Below are 10,211 nucleotides of genomic sequence, written 5' to 3'. Positions count from 1 at the left end.
CTTCCTCCTGGCTGCCCTTCTTTGCCACGTGTGCACAGGTTCCTCTCCCTCCAAGGAATTTATTATTTGACAACATAAAGTAAATTCATTTATTCATTTCGGGACTGGGCATCCCTAATACATTTGCCGTACTCTCGTGCAATGACAAGTGAATAAACACTCATCATGAGAATAACACATCTAGCATAGAAAATATTGGTCACCCTTCACCGCCTTGCGAGCGGTAGAGCACAAAAAAGAGAAATTTATTTTGAAAATTAGAGATGGCACATGCAAATTTGCTTAGAACGGCATGGAAATACCGCATATAGGTAGGTATAGTGGACTCATAAGGCATAACTGTTTAAAGGGTTATGGATGCACAAGTAGTGATCATACTTAGTGCAAAATGAAGGCTAGCAAAAATATTGAGAAGCGACCAACCAAAGAGCAAAAAATCTCGTACCCAAGCATGAAGCATAAGTAACACCGAATAATGCACCATAAGTAGGATATAAATTTCATTGCATAACTATTGACTTTCGTGCTTGCATAGGAAATCACAAACCTTAACATCAATATTCTTACAAAAGCACAATTACTCATCAACATGACTCACATATCATATCATCATATCTTAAAACCATTACTAAGAATCAAGTTTATTTTGTCCAATGATCTTCATGAAAGTTTTTATTATATCCTCATTGGATATCTATCACTTTGGCACTATTTTCATATGTTGCTTTTGATAAGCTCAAACAAATACAACTGAAGATCATGAGCATAATTTTTTCTTTCTCTCAAAATTATCTAAGTGAAGCAAGAGAGAATTTCTTAAAAATTTACTAACTTCCAAATAAATCTAAGTGAAGCATGTGAGCATTTTCTTCAAAAATAATTAAGCACACCATGCTCAAAAAGATATAAATGAAGTACTAAAGCAAGTCCATGGCTCTAAAAATTTAAGTGAAGCATAAGAGCAAGCATGGCATAATTTTTGGCTCTCCCAAATAGGTGTGTCCAGCAAGGATTCAACACTTAAAACACTAATCAAAACAAGCAAAGACTCATATCATACAAGACACTCCAAGCAAAACTCATATCATGTGACGAATAAAAATATAGTTTCAAGTAAGATACCGATGGTTGTTAGAAGAAAGCGGGGATACCACTCGGGGTATCCCCGAGCTTAGTTACTTGCTACTTCTTTGAATATTATCTTGGGGTGCCTCGGGCATCCCCAAGCTTAGCCTTTTGCTTATCCTTATTCCTTCATCCATCGTAAGATCACCCAAAACTTGAAAACTTTAATCACACAAAACTCAAACAAAACCTCTGTGAGATCTGTTAGTATAAGAAACCAAACCACTACTATAAGTACTGTAGAAAACCTATTCTTATTTTGTTTTTGCAGTATATCTACTGTATTCCAACTTTCTATGGCAAAAACTCGTCAAAGAAAACCATAGAATCATCAAAACAAGCACACAAAGCAAAGAAAACAGAATCCGTCCAAAAAAACAGTCTGTAGCAATCTGAATATTTCAAATACTTCTGTAACTCCAAAAAATCTGAAATAAATTGTTGAACGTGAGGAATTTTTCTATTAATCTTCTGCAAAAATAATTAACTCAAAATCACTCTTCTTAAAAAAATGACAGATAAACTCGTGAGCCCTAAAGTTTTTGTTTTTCAGCAAGATCAAATCAATTTTCACCCAAGTCTTCCCAAAGGCCTTGCTTGGTACAAACACTAATTAAAAAACAAAAAACACAATCATAACAGTGGCATAATTGTGCTAACACACAAGAACAGCAAGTAAAAAGCAAAAATAAATTTTATTCATTGGGTTGCCTCCCAACAAGTGCTATTGTTTTACGCCCCTAGCTAGGCATAACACATAGGATCTAAGTTTTGTCATCTGTTATTTTTGCCACATTAGTAAGAGTCTTTTCAAACATTGGAGGCTCTTTGCGCTTCCCTAAATTTTTCGGAAAAGAAACCATCTTGAGATCTAAAATACCCAACCGTTTATTGCAAAGAGAAATCAAAGTGTTCATACGATTGATACTACCATTAAGATGTTTGAGAGGTTCATTATATTTTTGCAGTTCCAACATTTGTTTATGCAAATCACCGGGTTTGTCCAAAATTTGGACTCCCTCTGGGGTGAAAGAAAACCCTTTTCTTTGTGGTGGAACCCCCAAAATTCCTTCTAAAATTTCATAGGCAGCATTGACATCAAGCTCAATAAAATTCCCTTTCGCGGCAAAATCCAAGAGTTTCCTCTGATGCAAAGCCAATCCTATGTAAAAATTCTAAGCAAAATTTTTGCATCTCCCTTTAGATTTCAAACAAGATAAGACTCCATAAGCCTATACCAAGCATCTTTCAAAATTTCTCCTTGGCTTTGTTTGAAGTATAGAACTTCAAAGTCTGGTAATAAAGGAGGAGCATTCAAACTAGCCATAGTGAATCAAGAACACGAATAGATCTGACGAGAAAATGGCGAACGAAAAAGAGGGGTGAATAAAACGGCTAATTTTTATGAAGTGGGGGAGAGGAAAATGAGAGGCAAATGGAAAATAATGTAAATAGCGAGGAGATTAGATTTGTGACTAGGAACCTGGTTGATGTTGAAGATCCTCCCCGGCAATGGCAACAGAAATTCCTTTTGATGTCTGCTAGAACTACGTCGGTATTTCCCCAAAGAGGAAGGGATGATGCAGTATAGCGATGGTAGGTATTTCCACAATCTAAATAGCTTGCAGATTATGGATGTTGATCTTCTTATGCATAAATCTTACTTAGTTAAGGTATGTGTTCTTCCATAGCATTGGAACAGTACTTAATTAGTTGGTGTACCAATAAGTTAGCATGTAGATGTTGCGGCAAGAGGGTAATCAAAATTTTACTTTCAAAATTAATCGAATCACATATTAGTATGCATAACTTATCAAAAGTTCAGAACAAATTATCGCGTACAAAAGGTTCAAAAAACTATTTATGTACCCCAAAAAATCATTACATACCCATGCAAATCTGTGCATATTGGACGCCGTACGTTATGATCTTCCAGTTCGACGCTATATACCCATGCAATTTCATTTTTTTACCACTATTTAGTAAAAACTAAATAACATAGTAGTACATTGTTTAATTACATAGTAGTAGTACATTAGCTAGTAACCGAACAAATCAATGCGTAATTTAAGTAGGAATTAAATGAATAAACGAGTGCATATTTAATTTGCTGTTACAACCAGCACTGCACTACATATACCGTGGAGTTGCCATGACACCAGCATAGTGGGGGAAAGAACTCGGTTCAAAAGAAAAAGTACATATACAAGAAAAGGAAACAAAAGGGAGTAGGATTCCAGCATGGAAACGAAGAATATTGCAGCGCTCCTCTTCCTCCTGGCTGCCCTTCTTTGCCACGTGCGCACAGGTTCGTCTCCATCCCACGCATAGTACTAGTCATTCTTATATCCATGCAGATCGATCCTAGTTAATCTTATGTAATGTGTATACATGCATGCAGGTGGTGCCCAGCGATCTTGCGACAAATCCGACGTAACTGTCGCTGCGGACTGGACCGGGTTCTACGCCTTCGTCGGGACAGTCCCGAGGCAGCCGCTGTACGAGCTGGAGGTCGGGACGTCGTGCTCGTGCCCGATGAAAGACGTGCGCATCTCGTGCGGCGGCCTCGAGAAGAGCATGGAGCCGCTGGACGCGAGCGAGGTGGAGCTGCACGATGGGATGTGTCTCCTCAAGAAGCCTGTCGTCAGGGGCTCGCCGGTCATCTTCACCTACTCCTCGGATGTGCCGGTGAACTTCCGCGTGGTTAATGCTACCCCTTATTGCTAAGCGCGTGCGAGCTTCCGGCAAAAACCACAGACGCCATGAAAAAAGCCGTACTGCTATTAATTCCTCGTGAATAAGACACTACTCAATTTTAAATTACTTTTGTGCATTTTGGATAAAAAGACTCCCCTACCCTCCCAATATATTAGTTATGGGTGGCTCATCCTGGCGTCTCCAGAACATTGAATCGCGTGGAAGGATGTTTCCTCCTCCCAACCGTCACCGCCGGTGCCACTACCAACTCCGGCACCTCCTCCACTACCCGAATTGAGCACTTTGCTGAGTGCCCTTAGCACTTGGAAATGAGCCCAATCGCCTCGGCAAAATCTTTGTCGAGTGTTGCACTCAGCAAACAAGGTGAACATGAGCACATACAAAATGTGTCGCGGGTGAGCACAGCCTTGGCGGCCAACTGCATGCCCTCCTCGGCGACCTCCTTCCCGGCCTCTGCCACCGCCTCGCAGGCAACCTCCTTGGATGGAGCGGCATTGGTAGCTTTCGGTGCCACTGGTGTCCGTAGCCCCGCACGAGCTCGAGGATCCAAGTCCCTAGCTGGGCGCAAGCCAGCATGCTAAGAGTGACGTTACACAATCAACTAACTCCATAGCTGGGGGTAGTCCAACATGCCAAGATTGATTTTACCCAATCAACTAACTATCAGTGTACTTTATTAAGAATCATGTGCAATACAATTTTACCCAATCGGTAAAAACATGACTTTCCTGGTCAAATAGGTTAGCGCGAAAAAGGCGTTTCAGATCTTGTATATAAAGAGGCTTGATCAGGATCAGATCGGATATACAGACAAGATTGCGGAAATTCATAGGGGCATGCACCTGCCCAGCCATGCCAGTCGCCTGATTGCCTCGTGATCCACAAAGTTGTTGGATCCCACACGAGAGCACAAATTTCGGTAAGTTTTAGTTTCCGAAACCTAAGATTTTCTGTGTCGCAGCCAAGGTTTTGGATCCCAAATAGGCAAATTTTCTCGTGGGTGGGCGATATTCCCGGTAACCACGGTTACCGAGAAATACCGAACATTTCGGACGAAATTTATAATTAAATTTTGAATTCAAACAATTTTTACTTATATATAATAAGATCTTGAACTAACGTCATTCAGAAAAGAGGTAGTAGCGCAGTGGTACCTCAACTACGTGCGCCCTAAGCTGTGTTGAGGTCGCGAGTTCGATTCTCTGGGCCATCCTTTTTTCACGTATTTTACTGCCTATTTATGAAAAATAACAAAAAGAACAGAAAAAAGTGCGGAAGGAGGACTCGAACCAACAATCTTTCGAGGGGCATAACAGATTGTTACCACTACGCCAAAGTAAGGGCGTTGTCTGTGATGAGAAACAAAGCTGATTTATTAGACCTTGAGCGTTCAAATTCAAATTATTCAAAAATTTCGGTATTTTTTGCTCGGGATAGGTGTTTCTCGTGGAGCGGCGAGAAACGCGGTAATCGCCCGGTATCCGTTTTTCTCAGGCGGTACCCAAAACCATGCTCGCAGCTTCTGAAACTTACGATTTTGTCGGTCGTTCGAACCAAGTTTCAGAGTTGAAAAATTAAAACTTGCGACTTTGTCAATCACAAGTTCTGAAAATTATGATTTTTTCAGTCGCTTATACCGAATGTAAGAAGTTCAAACTTGACAAAATTTTAAAAAACTTGTTAAAAAGTATTCAACACGAAAGCCTCATCACCGGAAACACAAATATAAAAATATAACTTAATTTGGACTTTTGATATAAAAGATGTGAAAGATTGAAAATCGAAAGCCAAAAGGTAGAATGGGTTGCGTGCCCCCGCACCTGCATGCTATAAATCCCCTACCGACAGCCCGACAGGATTGCTAAAATAGCGGTGCTCGCATGATATAAAGGAAGTTTTAGCTGCAACACAAAATGGTGCACACATTTGTTATAAGTGTGGATAGCATAATTAGAAGGAGTACAGACGAAACGAACAAGAGTGCACCGCACTGCGCTACAGCCCTGTTCGCATCCTACAATGGACGATCCAGGGTGCTACATGATTGGAGCAGAGCTTGCTAACTGCAGCCAGTTCATTTCTACTCTGCGCTCGGAGGACATGAGATACGGAGTATCGGAGGAGATTTTGTAGTTTGAGTATCCAGCCGACCAGTGACCAATGAGATATTACAATTTTACTATCCAGCCGATCAATGAGCAATGAGATATCATGGAAATAAAAATCATATTGTCATATTTTTCTTAAATTGTGCAGAAGCTATCTGAGATTACGTGCCAGATCGAACTCGTTCCCGGAGTCTTGGGCCCAGTTCTTTTCACACAGGATTCTACAGAATCAAGATTCTGCACAATTCTCCCAGAATCTACTTCCCCCAGAATCTAACACCGAGTTCTTTTCTGAGATTGTAGTTTGAGATTCTAGAAAGCGTTGTGTGCTGAAATGTCTGTATCACCCTTCGAGAGAAATCATTTGATGAATTGTTAACACTTCGTTGTTTCAAACAGGATCTACCATTACCATTTAAGGTTCTCATGTTAGCATTTAACAACAGCATTCATCAATCTAACAACATCATTCATACAGTAGCAAATATTTACAGTACCAATAGCTCCAGTAGACAGTAGCATTGGCAGAAAAAAAATCTATCTAGCAACATCCATTTATCAAATTGATACATCCATTCATCCATCTTTGCAACAAATTTGTCAATCTATCCAATTTAGCTAAAAGAAGAAGAAGAACAGAGAGTTCAGAGAGATAGGATGGCACATGGTGGCTGCACGGGAGATAGCCGGCAGTTTTTGCCTCGAAGCGAAGGAGTGGTCGCCGTCCAGCTGCAGATGGGCACTTCGGCTGCGGCTGCGGGACGGAGGCGCCGTGGGCAGCCGGTGCAGAGGGGCGCGGCGGCGCCTTCCTGTTGTCCTCGTTGCGGCAGAGGGCAGAGGGCCGCGGAGGACGGCTAGGCTGCGGCGGGAGTGGGTACCGACGGCGGCGAGGACCAATCCAGCGGCCGCGAGTACCGGTACGGCGGCGGCGAGGTCAGGGGCGGCGCTGCTGGAACCCTAGCGCGTGACCCTGCTCGAGGTAAGCGGGGAGGAGGGGCTCATTCTCTGTGTATCCAGTCGATGCCTGTTCGCATCGCTTGACCGTGGCTGGCTCGGTGGCAATTTGGCCGTAATAACTAGCTGCAATAGGGGTACTCTATTAAATCCAAACGTTTTCTTTGGTGGGACTTGCTAGAATCCTGAGATTGTGGGAGAAACCAGGTGTTTTGAGATTTTGGGATTGCACTAGGATTCTGGAGAATCCGGTTGAGATTTTGGAAGTTCAATCGAGTTCTTTTCGCTCGGGATTTTCGGGACCAAGATTCTCCATAATCTGCTCAAAAGAACTGGGCCTTGGTTTTACACGAGAGCTCGTAATGGGTCATAAGCAGCCCATAGTAAAGGCCAAGCACCTGAGCAAAGTGTCTACAAAGAGACGTTACTTCGCCTATCTCAGAAGATCAACGGTAAAGGAGAAGTCTATCATGGCTTAGAAGCTTGCGATCGGTTCCGCGCGTCTCTCAATCCCAGGTGTCACTATTTGGCTCCCATGATCCCATCCAAAGGCCATGGAAGACCCATGGAAACAAACTTGCTTTAACTCTCCTCGTTCTCTTCCACTTTGCAAGAACTAAATAGGCGGCAGTGTCATGTTTTCTCTACGCTACCCTATCCACATTTATAACATGGGTTCACTGGATGAAGATGCGCACCACTTGACATTTTTATTTTTATATTTCCTGAAGCTATAATGTTCCACTAAACGAAGGCTATTAATTACTTATCATGGACATGAGCACGGAGCATGTGGTTCCTATCTAGAACCACATTTATTTTCTCATGTGACAGTTTGGTGCTAGTCTTTATGAAGCTAAGATCATCTACAGCCGGACGCCTCAAACGTCCTGATGGACGGACCTGTCACTGATTGATCACGGAAATTTGATCTAGACGAAGGCCTCAAATGGGCCACAAACGCCCGCGCTGACCGTCACCCCTCACATCCAACCAAAATATAGGGCGGATATGGGATGCCCGGGCGTGGCCAGACGCGTCCGCCTCGTCGGACCCAGCCCACGCTGGCCCACCCGACCCCACATAAATTCCTTTCCATCTGTTCGACGGACCAAACCCTAGCCACTTCATTCCACTCTCCTCCGACATCAAAGCTCCCGTTGTAGGAAGATACATGGCTAGGGGACACGCTGATGGCCATACAATATCGAACCCTCTACAATATTGTACAATGAAAACAGGCTATCATTATTACAATCCTCGGATCAGTTCCCTTAAACATACAGTTTAGAAGGTCGCTTATGAGGGAACGGTGGGATATATGGCTACATCTTGTGCGCAGGTTGATCCAGGTCAGCCTTTCTGATGAGCCAAATACACTACACCGGAAGCTTTTGGTGTTAGGGGTATTCTCACGGAAGTCTATGCATACATACTTGATAAACACCGGTCCTATCCCAAAGTCTCTACACATTTGGAAAATTAAGGTGGGCTTAAAGATATAATAAATGAGGTGGTTTGTACACAAAGAAGTGGTTCTGACTAAGGATAACATGGGAAAACGTAATTGGGAGGGTCATAAACGATGTTATTTATGTGATCGAGATGAATCAATCCAACATATGTTTCTTGATTGTCCACTTGCCAAGCTACTATGGTGCACAATGTATGTGACATTTAACGCCAGTCCACTTGACACCATAAACACTCTTTTTGGGACTTGGCTAAATGATGTAGACCCTAAGTTAGTGGCGCATATTCGAGTCGGAGTGTGTACATTACTTTGGGCCATATGGAACTGCCAGAATGACGCCATTGTTAACAGACAAAAATCACAATTTTTTTGCAGGTAATCCACAGAGCAACTGGTTGTATCTATACGTAGTGATTACTCAGCCGTGCAGAAGCCAAGGAGCATATGGCTTACGAGTGCAACTGATTGGAGACGGTAGCACTGGATACCTACAACCGGTTTGGATTGCGGTCCAACAATAAAATATGTGTATAGACATGTAGTTCTATGTTTTGCCGGTTGTGGCTTTGTGTTCCCCCTTCATTTATCTCTGGATGAGTTTTTGTATCATTCTACATACTTATTAGATCTTTTGGTTAATAAGAAGGATGCATGCATTGTTTTCATGCAAAGACTGGGGGTAATCCTCCTTTTCTAGGAAAAACCTCGCCAAAAACAGTTCATTTTATGACCTATATAAACCATGAGAAAGATGTTTAAAAATATTTAGGCACTACAAAGATATAGCGCAAACTAATGCACAAATAAAATAGAAGTAGATAGAGTCGGGTGGCTTGCCCCGGTTACAAGCACCACCACGGCAGTATATGGTGGGCAGCCATGGACACCATGGAGACACACAACAGTGCCCTACCTGTTAGGAGATCTTATCTCCAAATGTCCGTCAACCCCCTCACACTAGAGAGTTTCCATAGCTCAACCTAGCTACCGGCGCGTTGACAATGTTCCCGAGCAAGGACCACCGACCTCTGCAAGACACGATTGTTACGTTCCTTCCATAGCATCCAGACGGTGAGGAGGGCAAGGGAATCGAAACCCTTCCTATGTTTCTTCGGGATCAGTGCACACTGGCCATCCAACCCTCCACGAGATTTGCATCCATGATGGGCACCAACCGACCAAGACCGCAGTGGGACAGGACACAATGCCACACTTCCCGGGCAAACACACAACCCAGCACATGCTGATCTGTAGTCTCGGACCCCTGATCGCATCGCGGGCACGTGATGGGGGACTACAGGCCATGGCGCAGGCGTCTATCCGCCATCCGAATCCGACGCCTCATCGCTAGAAGTGAAGCTTGCACTTGGCCGGAGCCCAAGCCTTCCAAAGGGCCTGGCCGCACAGGAATCTCTCGAGGCCAGCAAAGAACACGTGGTAATCTGAGCTTGCAGAATATACCTCGGACGGCGTCCACTTCCAAAGTTTGTGATTCGGGATTCGAGGGAGAAAGTGCACCTCGAGAAGCTAGTTTGTGCCCTTCAAATCAAGTCCTAGTGTTTTGCAGATTTTGAATCGAAATGGTTATTCCTTTCCTTACATATTCAAGCACTATTATATCAAGTACAATATTGTTATTATTGTTAAACAACAATATCTATGGATGCTTAGGAAGCAGCCAAAACGGTTTTCGTGATGGCTCCGCAACACCACTGCAAGACTCCCTTACTAACTCCGTCTTTTGTTCGAGGTCATACACGTGCAGGAACACATCGTGCAGACTCATCCAATACACGCTGTTGGGCAGGAGCCCAAACGTTGTAGCTGGACAC

This window comes from Triticum dicoccoides, chromosome 4A, assembly GCF_002162155.2.
Source record: "Triticum dicoccoides isolate Atlit2015 ecotype Zavitan chromosome 4A, WEW_v2.0, whole genome shotgun sequence".
NCBI classification, from domain to species: Eukaryota; Viridiplantae; Streptophyta; class Magnoliopsida; order Poales; family Poaceae; genus Triticum; species Triticum dicoccoides.
Note: the sequence above shows the minus strand (reverse complement) of the source record.